We start from the raw sequence: 12,991 nt of genomic DNA, 5'->3' as shown, positions 1-12,991 counted from the left end.
GATCGAAGTCTTTAAAATTACTAGGAGGATAGAACGAGTTGATGTGGATAGACTTTTTTCATTGCGGGGAGCAGGGATTGAAACAGGAGGTAAAAGTTTGGAAGTAACATGAGGGGGAACTTCTTTACTCAGAGTGGTGGCTGAGTGGAGTGAGCTTCTGGGAAAAGTAGTGGCGGCAGGGTCCATTTTCTCATTTCAGGGAAAATTGGAGGGGAGGGGAATGCAGAGAGGTGGTACAAGAGGAGAGTATTTCGTTCAGTGCAGACAAGAAGGGCCAAATGACCTGTTTCTGTGCTGTAATTGTTTTCGGGTTAAAATGTGTGGCAGTAACTTGGAAGTCCGATGCGTATTTGGGAATGGGTCGATAGCCACACTGAAATAGGCCGTTGTATCCCACTTGAAATAATTACATTGAATTCACGGAACAAATTTGAATTTCTCTTTTGAAGATTTGGGATGTGTATTTACCAATTGTAGGAATTAAGTTGTAATCACCCAACACGAACTTTCTGACTCCTAAAACCAAGAAAAGCAAGATTTTATTTGAGAGTTTTGCTCAATTTTTATGAATGCTATCTAGATGTTTCCTCTCTTTATTGTTTTCTATTGGGCAGCTGTGAGAGGGGTTACTTTTTAAATCACTATGCATTAATTTTATCTTATTTTCAAATAAGAAATTTAAGTTTTTTAATGCATATGTTAAATTAAATGTAAAAATGTTACAAATAAGATAAATGAAGAATTGTTTCAGGAACTGGCGATTTTCCACGAGTGCCGTGAACCCCAGGCAGCAGGAATGTGTGAACGAAACACAAAACTGGCCAGAACCACTGAGGAAATACGGCTAAAAGTGCCCAAAAAGGTGCTGATGCCACCTTGATTTTAATGCAGGTGACACCGAGGAATGCGTTGGGGCAGAGATGGTCCATGGACAGCCAATACGGACGCCTTGGGGAACAAAGCCCGCACCACCTGTCGGGATGGATAATGGTGGGTAATGAATAAGCAAATATTAGAGACACTGATAGAGAGCGACACACATACCCAGACAGACAGACACACACACACAGACACACACACACAGACACACACAGGAAGAGACAGAGAGAGACTCTGACAGCGAGAGAGAGACAGAGAGACACACACAGACGGATACACACACAGACACACACAGACAGATAGAGAGACACACACAGACGGATACACACACAGACACACACAGACAGATAGAGAGACACACACAGATGGAGAGAGAGATACACAGAGACAGAGAGACACACATAGAGACAGAGAGAGACACACACACACACGACACAGAGACAACACACACACACGACACAGAGAGACACACACACACACACACGAGAGAGAGACACACACACATACAGACACAGAGAGAGTCACACATTGAGACACAGAGGGAGAGACAGAAAGACACACACACACAGACAGTGACACACACAGAGAGAGAAAGACACACAAACAGACAGAGAGAGAGACACACAGAGAGAGAGAGAGAGACACACACACACAGACCCACACAGAGAGAGACACAGACAGAGAGAGAGAGATAGAGAGAGAGACATGGACACAGAGAAACAGACAGAGAGACACAGACAGAGAGACACAGACAGAGAAACACACACACACACAGACACACACACACACAGACACACAGACACAGAGAGAGACACAGACACAGAGAGACACACACACACACTGAGACAGACACAGAGACAGATACAGAGACACAGACAGAGAGACACACACACATACCCAGACAGACAGACACACTCACACAGAGACACAGAGAGACAGATATATAGACACAGAGAGACAGATATATAGACACAGAGAGACAGATATACCGACACAGACACACAGAGAGACACATACAGACAGAGAGAGAGAGACTGACAGCGAGAGAGAGACACACAGACAGAGAGAGACACACAGACAGAGAGAGACACACAGACAGAGAGAGACACACACACACAGAGACAGACACAGAGACAGACACAGATACAGAGACACAGACAGAGAGAGACACACACACATACCCAGACAGACAGACACACTCACACACAGACACAGAGAGACAGATATATAGACAAAGAGAGACAGATATACAGACACAGACACACAGAGAGACACATACAGACAGAGAAAGAGACACTGACAGCGAGAGAGAGACAGAGAGAGAGACACAGACAGAGAGAGACAGAGAGAGAGAGTCACAGACATACACACACAGAGACACACACAGACAGACACACACAGACAGAGAGAGACACACAGACAGAGAGAGACACACAGACACAGAGACACACACAGAGAGACACAGAGTGACACAAAGAGAGACACAGATAGAGAGAGAGACACAGACAGAGAGAGAGACACAGACAGAGAGAGAGACACAGACAGACAGAGACACAGACAGACAGAGACACAGACAGAGAGACACAGACAGAGAGAGAGAGAGACACAGAGAGATAGAGACACACACAGACTGACAGAGAGAGACCCCTTGGTTGTGCACTTAACTCCCTCATCTCTCCTGGCAGGATCTCATCACCTTTCCTACCCGTGGACCATGACATCTGTCAGCTCATCCTCCTTCCTGAGAATGGTGTGAACTCTACCCTAGAAACCCCACAGCAAAGAAAAGGGACCCTTCGGCCCTTCTCGTCCATGGTGAAATATCATTCTGCCAGTTTCATCGACCTGCACCCTGACTTCCCACATCCATGGATCTCTGCAATTGATTCTTAAAACGTAAGAGTTTGAATGTTAAATGGCAGACCATTGAGGAGTGTTGTCAAACAAAGGGATTGAGGAACTGTGGTACAGAACTGCCCAAAAGTGGAGTCCCTTGTAGAGGTGGGGGGGAGTGAAGAAAGCTTCTGGTATTTTGGCCTTCAGAAGTGAGAGGATTGAGTGCAGGAGGTGGGAGGCCACGAGGAAGTTGGACGAGGCATGGGTGAGGCCAACTTGGGAACATTGTGTGCCGTTTGGGTGGCCGGAGGAGAGGAAGGATAGGAATGAGACAGCGCGTCGAGGAGAGTGACAAGAAGGTGGTCTGGCTTTCGGGGTTTGAGTTCCAGGGGAAGGTTGGACAGGCTGGGACTTTATTCCCTGGAGCGTCGAAGATTGAGGAAGATTTGAAAATTGTGAGGGGGGACGGATCGTGTCCATGGGGACAGGCTGTTTCCAAGGAGAGTGGGAGAGATTCAAAGAGGAGGACATGGATTGAGATTGAAGGGGGATTTTCTTCCCTCAGAGGGGGGTGGGAACGTGGAATGAGCTTTGGGCCAAGGTGGTGGAGGTGGGATGGACTGGAATCTTGGGGGGGAATGTGGGGCAGATCCTGGTGTGGAAATGTGCAGCCTGAAGGGGAGATGGACTGGAGGCCCGAGCCAGCTCTCGGACCCTTCCCCAGTGGGACGAGGTTCTCAGGAGAGAGGGGGCTCCAAAGGGCTGGACCTCGAGCCCTGGGGCTCCATCCAGGGGCTCGGGGTGGTGGAGAGGAGATCCCGAGGAGGGGTGGATCAAGCTCTCGCGAGAGCGACCCCTGGTGGCTGCCATGTTGTTGATCTTTCCCGCCTTTGGAGGAGTTGGTCGCGAGCGGGAGGGGGAGAGAGGTTCGTGTCGGTTCCTCACGGGCGGGAATCGGGGCATTTTGGGAGCGAGACCAGGGAGGACGGAGTTTCCACGGGTCGCCCTTTGGGTCTGGAGCGGCCGGAGCTCGGAGGGGAACGGGCAGGGGGATGGTTGTGAGGTGGGGCCGGGGTACCGTGAGGAAGTTTGGGTCGGGGTGGCGTTAGGGTGTGTGGTAGTCGGGGACCCGCGAGGCTTAAGGGGGGGGGGGTCGGGGTCCGTGAGGCTGTGGGGGGGAGGGGGATCCGCGAGGCTGAGGGGGCTCGGGGCCCACGAGGATGAGGGGGCTCGGGGCCCGCGAGGCAGAGGGGGGAGAGGGACGGGGACCCAGAAGGGTGAGGGGGTCGGGGACCCAGAAGGATGAGGGGGTCGGGGACCCAGAAGGGTGAGGGAGTCGGGGACCCAGAAGGGTGAGGGGGACCCGCCAGAGGGGTGTGGGATATCTGCAAGAGGAGTGAGGGACATGCAAGGCTGTGGGGGGCGGGGATCCTGCGAGGCTGAGGGGGACGGGTATCCAGAAGGTTGAGGGACACGCAAGGCTGAGGTACTCGTGGAACCAGAAGGGTGAGGGGAATGAGGACCCAGAAGGGTAATGGTGATCAGGACACAGAAGGGTGAGGGTGGTCAGGACCCAGAAGGGTGAGGGTGATCAGGACCCAGAAGGGTGAGGGTGATCAGGACCCAGAAGGGTGAGGGTGATCTGGACCCAGAAGGGTGAGGGTGATCAGGACCCAGAAGGGTGAGGGTGATCAGGACCCAGAAGGGTGAGGGTGATCAGGACCCAGAAGGGTGAGGGTGATCAGGACCCAGAAAGGTTAGGGGGGACGGGGACCCAAAAAGCTGAGAGAGGACAGGGACCCAGATGGCTGACGGGGACCCAGAAGGCTGAGGGGGAAGTGGGGACCCAGAAGGCTGAGGGGGGAAGGGGACGGGGACCCAGAAGGTTGAGGAGGTACGGGGACCCAGAGGGCGGAGGGGGGGACCGGGACGTGGACCCAGAAGGCTGAGGGCACCTGCGAGGCTGAAGGTGGGGGTGGGAACCCGCGTGGTTTAGGGGATCCGTGTGGTTGAGGGGATCGGAGAACTGCGAGTGTGAGGGGGACCCGTGAGGGTGAGGGAGTCCCGGCCCCATGGATGGGAATGAGCAGGAAGGGGTGCTGGTCAGTGGGACGAGAATATCAGTTCACCACAGACTGTAAGCTTTCAGTTCTGTAATGAGACGTCATTAACTATGACACCGACAGCCCAACCCTCTTTCTCCCAGTTCCACTGCAGACATTGGAAGACGGTCCTCTTTAAAATAATCCAAATACCCCTTGGCGCGGACCCGCCGAAGCCACAGATTAGAATCTGCATCTCAGATGGTGAAGTCTTCAGATTTTTCTTTAAAATATTGTTTACATTGTAAAACCATTTGGAAAGTGCGTTCACATATATTGTTATGTTCAAATCAAAAGGAAAAACTAGCACTAAACAAGGTTCAAAAAAAAACACACAGGAATAAAGTGCCAGCATCCTGGAGATGGATTTCACAGTGACTAAGGACAAGATTTGTTCTTGTCTCTAGCTGTGCACACACGAGGATGAGAGCAGTGTTTGAGATGCTCTAGCCAGAAAGAATTCCAATCCATATCCCCTCGGTTTTATTCCTCGGGCTGACAGCAAGGTTCAGACTGAAATAGCAGAGGATGAGAATCCAGGCAAAAGGACAGAAGCCCAGACCAAGCAACAATTTGGGCAGAAGGATTTAGATCCACTGGTAGAGAGAGAGAGAGAGAGAGAGTGGAAGGATACTGTCAGAATGCCCATAGGATTTAACCTGCTTAAAAGCAGGTGGCACAAATCTGTGCAGAGGGGCACAATTTAAAGGCGATTGCAGATGTTTGATTGGGAAGCTGCAGGAATTCAGCCCATCAGAATGAAGTAAATGCAATATCCAGAGAGAAACCTTGGGCTTTTCTCTGGAGTGATGCAGGAAGCTCATAGAGTGAATGGATTTGAGGCAGAGCTTGGTGGAGGAGCAGGCAGTGCTGAGGAAACACAAGGCTGCTGAAGGACTTGTAGAAAGAGAACGTGCAGAAGGCTGCGGGTGCCTGGAGTGCATGGCCGGGCAGGATGGTGTAGTCTGGAATAATAGGGACCTTTAACATTGAGACAGGCACATTGATGCAAGAAAAATAGTGGGTTTACGGGTGTGAGGGGTGAAAGGTTCAGTTTGTAGTAGGTTTGATCAGTTGTCTTGTGACACCAATACCCCTGAGCAAAAAGCTCTGCAAAAGTTAAGACACCACCCAGGATATCTTAGGTAAAAACCCTCCACCATTGAGAACATTTGCAGGGAACGCTGCTGTCAGAGAGCAGCAGCAATCAAGGATCCACATCACCCGCTCTGTTCTCACTGCTCCCATCAGGAAAGAGGTATAGCCGGGTTCAGGAACAGCTGCTTCCCCTTCACCACCAGACTCAACACACATTCAGGGACCCATTTAAAGACTCTTCCTTTTGCACTTTGAATTTTTTCTCTCTCTATTGCAGTTTGTTTTCATATCCACATTTTCAGAGATTACAAGTAGATGAGTCCAGTTGGGGAAACTTGGTTTTGGTCTATATAATGGTTACATTCATCCCCTTTTATTGTTCATTTATATTAGTGTCTGGGCCCCTATGTGGTCCAAGTACAGTTGACAGACCTTTACCAAAGGGTCACGTTTATGTGATTTTTTTTTCCCGTAGGTAACAGCAGTTCATTTCCACAGCCCAGCGTGCTATCGGACATCCAGTTGATCGTGATACATCTTTTCGCGAAGGCCAGTGCTATTTTTATAAATGAGATTAGATATTTGGTCAAGTTGTCGCTTGTTTCCATGAAGATATTGCTCCAGGTATCACGTGGAGGCCACTCCTGTGATCGTGGTTAATTTTTCTGCGCTTTCTTGCCAAAATGGCCTCACTTTCACGCACGACCACGTAGAAAAGTTTAATGAAGCTCATCATCCCATTGGCCTTCATTTCGGTTGAAGCACTGCATGCAGATTTTACAAAGCTGTCTGAAACCCTTTTTCCACGGGAATCCCAGTTCATTGGCCATGCAGTGTCTCAGGTTAGGAAGCCCTTGCTCCCATTTCCACTGGGACACAAGATTGCTTTTCCACTGAACACAACTCATCCCCGGGGAGCGGAGTGTTCTGCCTTCGACTGGAAACAGGTGATTCTCTGCTGTCTCTGTTCCACTGGTTTTACCACCAGGCCGACATCGGCAAACGCCGAGGATATGAGTAGGGTTAGAGGTGGCGTGAAATGACATCATTTGACACTGGCATTTGGACAGTGTCCCTTTTCCACTGGACCCTGTCCCAGTAAATTCCCGGGATTGGGCATGAGGGGCTGTACTTTTGAAGTTGAAACACTTTGCAGAGCAAAGTCTTGGAATTTAATTTCTTCAACTATGTACGCTATTCTGGCGCTCCATCCTGTAGGATGTAGGTGGTTCCTTTCATTGCACCTGAATCAATCCCTGACTAATCACAGAGCACTTCTGGTGTAGGGATTGCTTCAAGTGGAATTTGAGTTTGGGAGCATTTTGAAAACCACAGGTCTAAGTTATAGGGAAAGGTTAAGCAAGATTTTTATTCTGCGGAGCATAAAAGGTTGAGGTTGGATTGGGTTGAGGTATTTAAAATTATTGGGGTATAGATTTGAGGTGGGTTGAGAGAAAGGGGCAGAAGTTTAGAGGAAATGTGAGGGGGGACTTTCACTCAGAGTGGTGGGTGTGTGGAATGGACTTGCAGATGAAGTGGAGGAGGCAGGCTCAATATTAGCACTTAAGGAGAAGTGGGATATGTATTTGGACAGGAAAAGAATGGAGGGTCAAGGGGTGAGTGTAGGTCAATGGGATGAGGTAGGACAAAGTGTTCGGCGTGGACTCGAAGGGCCAAGTTGGCCTATTTCGATGCTGTAATAGTTAGAGAGGTAAAACGTGTATGTGAACATTTTGGGTCCAGTGACCATAGATTAGTTTCCAATCAATTATGGATAAGAGTGGGGTCTGCTGCAACAGCACCACTCAATCAATGCACCGGACACAGTTAATCAGGAAAGATGTTTATTCAGACTTGTTCCTCTCTTAGGTCTCTTGCCCACGACCTTACCAGAGAGAGGGGGATCTTTTTCTCTTCTATCCATTAGTGACTGGTGTCGCCCTCTATTCTGCTAATATTTCAAAACAGCACTGATCCCACGTTAAATGTTCCACTTGAAACTCAAACATGTTACAGACTAAACCAAGCCAGTCATCTTTGCTAAAATTAATGATGAGGGAGAAAATGAAGGGAACATAAAGCAAGGGAGTAACAGGGAGAGGATGCAGAAAATAATGCAGGCTGAATGAGAGGGGAAAGAAATCAGGCTTCAGATGATTAAGGAAGACGAGGCGAAAGAAGGAGACCCTAGGACACTGCCACCCTATGTTGAGAATGAGGACTCAAAAGATTCCTTGTGGGCAAGGCTATCTGCATGTGCTTCCCAGCAGCCACCGTGACTAGTCCTGCATCTCGCTTGGTTCAATAAAAGGTGGTTTCAGACTTGGCTCTGACGTAAACAATTTGCTCATTTTTAAACCAACTTTCCTCCCTCCGTCATTGACGGCCATGACACTGTGCACGAGTGAGGAAGATGGGGTGAAAGATCTTGAACTGAAAGTTACCTGCAGTAATTGGAAACCTGCCTTCCAGAGAGCTTCAATCATGTCAATGTTTCACCAGTTGTTGGACTTTACCAGCGATGAAACAGCGTCCCACTCCCACAGTGTTTCCTGTTACTAACTTGGACAGGAGTAAAAAAATGATTCACACAAAGAATTATAAACCAGGGGAAAGATATACTCTGAAAACAACAAGAAATGTTGTTCATATCCCACTGTGCTCCCGATAGAAGTCAAAATCCAATGGGCTTTATGAACTAAAACACAAATGGAACTTAACCCAAGATTATTCCCCCACCCCCCGTCCTATTAAATGTTGAATCCTGTTGTGTGAAGAAGGAGTTGCCTGGAACGTTAGCCCATCCCAGAAAGCTCACCAGACTTGGACTGCAGATCAACACTTAAGGATGACCAGCCGCAGCTTAATTTAATGCAATGCTTATTCCCCCCCCCCCAGCAAAAATCTTCAGCATTGCTTCATTGAAACTGGTCTAATTCCAAATAAGATCAGCAATGTCTTTTGGACCGAGTACAAAAGAGAGAGAGCTGAGGTACCTTCGAAACCCAGAACCAAATAAATGCAGCATTCAGTGGCAGCTCTCCTTGCATCTAATCAAGCACTTTTGAGCCACTATGAACTGTTCCCCAAGAGAATTCATCCAACCATCCATGAGTGCATTCCTGTCAACTCGAAAGCCGAGAGGGGATTTGGTAGAGTATTTAAAATTACAAGAAGGATGGATAGAGTTGATGCGGATAGGCAATTCCATTGCAAGTGGGAGAGATTGAAACAAGAGGTCTTGAGTTAAGAGGCAAAAGTTTTGAAGTAACGTGAGGGGGAACTTCTTGACTCAATGGTGGCTGAGTGGAGTGAGCTTCCGGGAGAAATAGTGGCAGCAGGGTCCATTTTGTCATTTAAGAGAAAATTGGAGGGGTGGGGAATGCAGAGAGGTGGTACTGGAGGAGAGTATTTAGTTCAGAGCAGACGAGAAAGGCCAAATGACCTGTTTCTGTGCTGTAATTGTTCTAGGGGTAAAATGTGTGGCAGTAACTTGGAAGCTCAACATGAACCTTCCGACTCCTAAAATCAAGAAATTTAAGATGTTAGATTTTATTTGAAAGGTTTGGTAAATTTTTATAAATACTATCCAGATGTTTTTTCTTTTTTTCTTTACATCAGGAAAAATTAAATGAAATGGTTCTTGCAGTCAAGAGCAAGAGAATTCCTCCAATCCAGCCCTTGCCCACAAACACCCCCCCCCCCCCATTCTGGGATCAACCCATCAGCAGCGTCCACTTCAGAGACAAACCTCAGGCACAAACATCCCAAAACCATCATCCCAAGACAAGGGGTTAATTTTTTAAATCACTATGCATTCATTTGATGTTATTTCAAATAAAAAATTAGTTTTTAATGCATATGTGAAATTAAATAATTTAAAAAAAATATAAGATGAATGAAGAATTATTTCAGGAATTATCAATCATCCACTACTCCCATTAACCCCAGACACCAGTACTGAATGAAAAACTAAACTGGCCAGATTGACTGAGTAAACACAGCTAAAATTGGCCAAAAGGTGCTGATGCCATCATTGATTTAAATGCAAGAGACACTGAGGACTGCATTGGGACAGAGATGGTCCATGGACAGCCAATACGGATGCCTTGGGGAACAAAGCCCGCACTGCCAGTTGGGATGAATTAGATTATGACAAGCAAATATTAGATACCCCCCCCCCCCCCACAGAGAGACCCAGCCTTGATTTTCATTTTTTATATTGATAGAGAGATCCCAGACATCACCAAATGTACCGAGACCCCACCGCATGTTATCAGTTAAAGGCAACGTATTCCTCTCTAATGGAACTTTTACTACCTCTATTACAGGAAACATCCTCCCTGCCTCATTTGCCATTGGAACGTTAGGCCCGCTTGTCGTCACAAGGCCAGAAAACGCTTGAGTCAGAATACTGATCATCGTTTGAGGAGTGACGAAGGAATTTGTGAGCACGATAAGAATCCTGTTTCACTCTGGTCTGAGATTGGATGGTGAGTCCTTAGCTACACATCCCTTCAACACACTCTCCTTCGCCAACAACTGCCTCACACTCCTATTCACCCCACCAGCTCTGTGCATTCCCCCTCATTCACCTGCGATTTTCCCCCCCACAAACCCCTGTTAACCTGCCACCTCCACTGAAGAGTGGGTGAACACACAAACCCCTTACAGACGGGGCCAGATTTGATCCAGAGTCATTGACTTAACAGGACCATAACACCACCTGTGGCATAAATATTCCCAAACCAATGCTCTAGGGCACTGGGAGAGCAAACAGCTCAAATTCTGCATTTGAGAAGTTTGAACTGCTGCACAACCATCAGGATCAAAGAAAACCCTAGTTTGCTTAGTTTTCAGCTGTCATAGACCACAAAAGGCTTCCAAACCAAAATTCAAAAGACAAGCCCCACAAACAAACAAATCTCTCATAAAGCTCTAACACTCCCCTATCTAGAGGTATCATCTCCTCAAACATCTCAATGCCACAGGTGAGAAAACTGTTTTAACTCCCACTCCAAATTAAAAAGGTGCTATTCCCTTAATTGCAGCTCTCTTGAAGGGCGGAGATGGGCCTTGTTTAAAGGGCCATCCACAATTTACTGAGATATTTCACACCTGAATTAATTGTCCTCCTGATTCCAGCTCAGGGTTTAAAACAGCCCCACTCTAGTCACTTGCAGGTTTCAGGCAGAGATGAGGTGATGCTGCCATCAGAGGAAGGTAGGAAGCCTGGTTTTACTGTGGCTGCTTTTTCTGGGGTGGTTCTTTGAGTTGTTGGGGTGAAAGGAATCCGGTGTTTGTGGGTCGTTTGCAAACTGGTGTTCCATGTGGTTCGTGGGTATTGAGCCAGAGAAATGTGTTGTTTTAATGTGTGTGGTTTACGGTGCCTGCAACTTTAGCTCTTGTCTTGGGATGATGGTTTTGGGATGTTTGTGCCTGAGGTTTGGCTCTGAAGTTGTCGGACTCTGGCTTTCCCTTACTCTTAATTTAGTCTGTATGTGGTCTGAGTCCAGCGTGTTCTTTGAATGAAGTGATAGGAGAAGGTATTCGGTTCAACAGTCAATTTATTACCCAGCACAAGAATAAAACTTAACAGAGCTCTGGGTCAGTCGTTAGTTCATAGGTCACCTGCACAGTGAGCTATTCCCCAAGACTGACCCCTATTGTCCAGTTGGCTCAGTTTATATAGATCAACCTTATCATACAGAACAAAAGTTGGCTTCCTTTGCTAGATCTTTTTGCATAAGGGTTATCACAAGTCATCTCCTGTTTTGCAGATATCTGGGGTGTAGCGCTCCCATCTTAATCCTCCAGGCCAGACTATCCTGTTGTTTTGATCAGAAATTAATTCATCACCAGATATTTCTAATCACCATCTGTTCCTGTCTGGCCAATTTCTGCTGTTCTCTTTAACACCTCCTCATGCCTTAATCTTCCTCCTAGACTGGTTTTCCATTCCCTTGGTTTCTTGCAGGCCATTCTTTGTTCTGGTCTGGCCTGTGTCTCCTGTGCTACTCACCACCTCCTTCAGTTGGAGCTTTCCTCCTAAATCATTTTATGAATTTCCTCTCCCTGTATTTGGGAGCAGACAATTTTGCTCAGCCAACTTCGCTCCATGCTGTGATTGCCACTTAATCACATTCCTCTTTTTCCCTGAACCATGCAGTACATATCAACTTATTAATTAATCATTTCTTTCATAATGTTTGAACCCCTAGATTCCAACAAAGTGTAGGCTGCTGATGGTTTGATCCCAGAATTGGGGTGGGGAGGGGGGCGGGGGTGTTATTTGTGGGCAAGGGCTGGTTTGGAGGCTGCAGGGAATTCTTTTGCTCTTGACTGTAAGAAGCATTTCATTTAATTTTTACTGATGTAACCATCTTACCTTACGTGTGTGTAATATTGCACTATGTTACAGGACAGTCAGTCGAATTTTGATCTTGGCATGTTTAACAGAAAATGACAGTGACCCAGGTTCAAATCTGCCCCTTGTGTCAGGATTTTCCCCCCATCACCTTTTACAAAATGGCAAGGTGAACAGAGGCATTTGTGTGGGTCAGGGTTTTTTTTTTAATTAATTTTTAAGAGTTAGTTATATTCTTGTTAATTTTACAAGAATATAATTCAAATCCCGATACATGTGGTTGATTAATACAAATTGAGATCTACCCAGACCCACCCTCTCCACATCCCATATGAGGGACCAGAGATCTTCAACAGATGTTTTATTTAACCATAATATTGTGAATATTTCAAAACCTCACTTCAACCCACCTTTAGGAAATGTGGGCTCCAACGATAGAATGTTCATCTCGTGAACGATACATTATTTTCTTGTGGTGAACAGTTCCGAACCTCAGCCAGTTTGCAAGATATGGCCACGCACTTTCTAGCTGTACAATTTGCAGCAATTTAAACCTGGTAAATATTCAGTTCTAATTTAAATTTAATTCCTTAACATCTCTTTCTCATGGATCCTGTGGGAATTTTTAAAAAAATACTTATTTCAACCAAGCTGCCCAACTTTAGGACATTGCCAAGTCAAATGCAGAAAAGTACAAATGACTTGGTAA

At 46.9% G+C, this 12,991-nt stretch overlaps 1 long non-coding RNA gene across 1 annotated transcript; it reads left to right on the top strand.

The window, feature by feature from the left end:
* Positions 1 to 887: 887 nt before the first annotated feature.
* Positions 888 to 4,998, top strand: LOC138751089 (uncharacterized). The gene is made up of 3 exons (XR_011349705.1): positions 888 to 990; positions 2,565 to 2,775; positions 4,922 to 4,998. It is a non-coding gene; the product is annotated as an uncharacterized lncRNA (long non-coding RNA).
* The last annotated feature ends 7,993 nt before the right edge of the window (positions 4,999 to 12,991 follow it).

This window comes from Narcine bancroftii, unplaced genomic scaffold, assembly GCF_036971445.1.
Source record: "Narcine bancroftii isolate sNarBan1 unplaced genomic scaffold, sNarBan1.hap1 Scaffold_666, whole genome shotgun sequence".
NCBI classification, from domain to species: Eukaryota; Metazoa; Chordata; class Chondrichthyes; order Torpediniformes; family Narcinidae; genus Narcine; species Narcine bancroftii.
The sequence above is the reverse complement of the archived record's forward strand: the minus strand, read 5'-3'. Positions and strand labels throughout refer to the sequence as shown.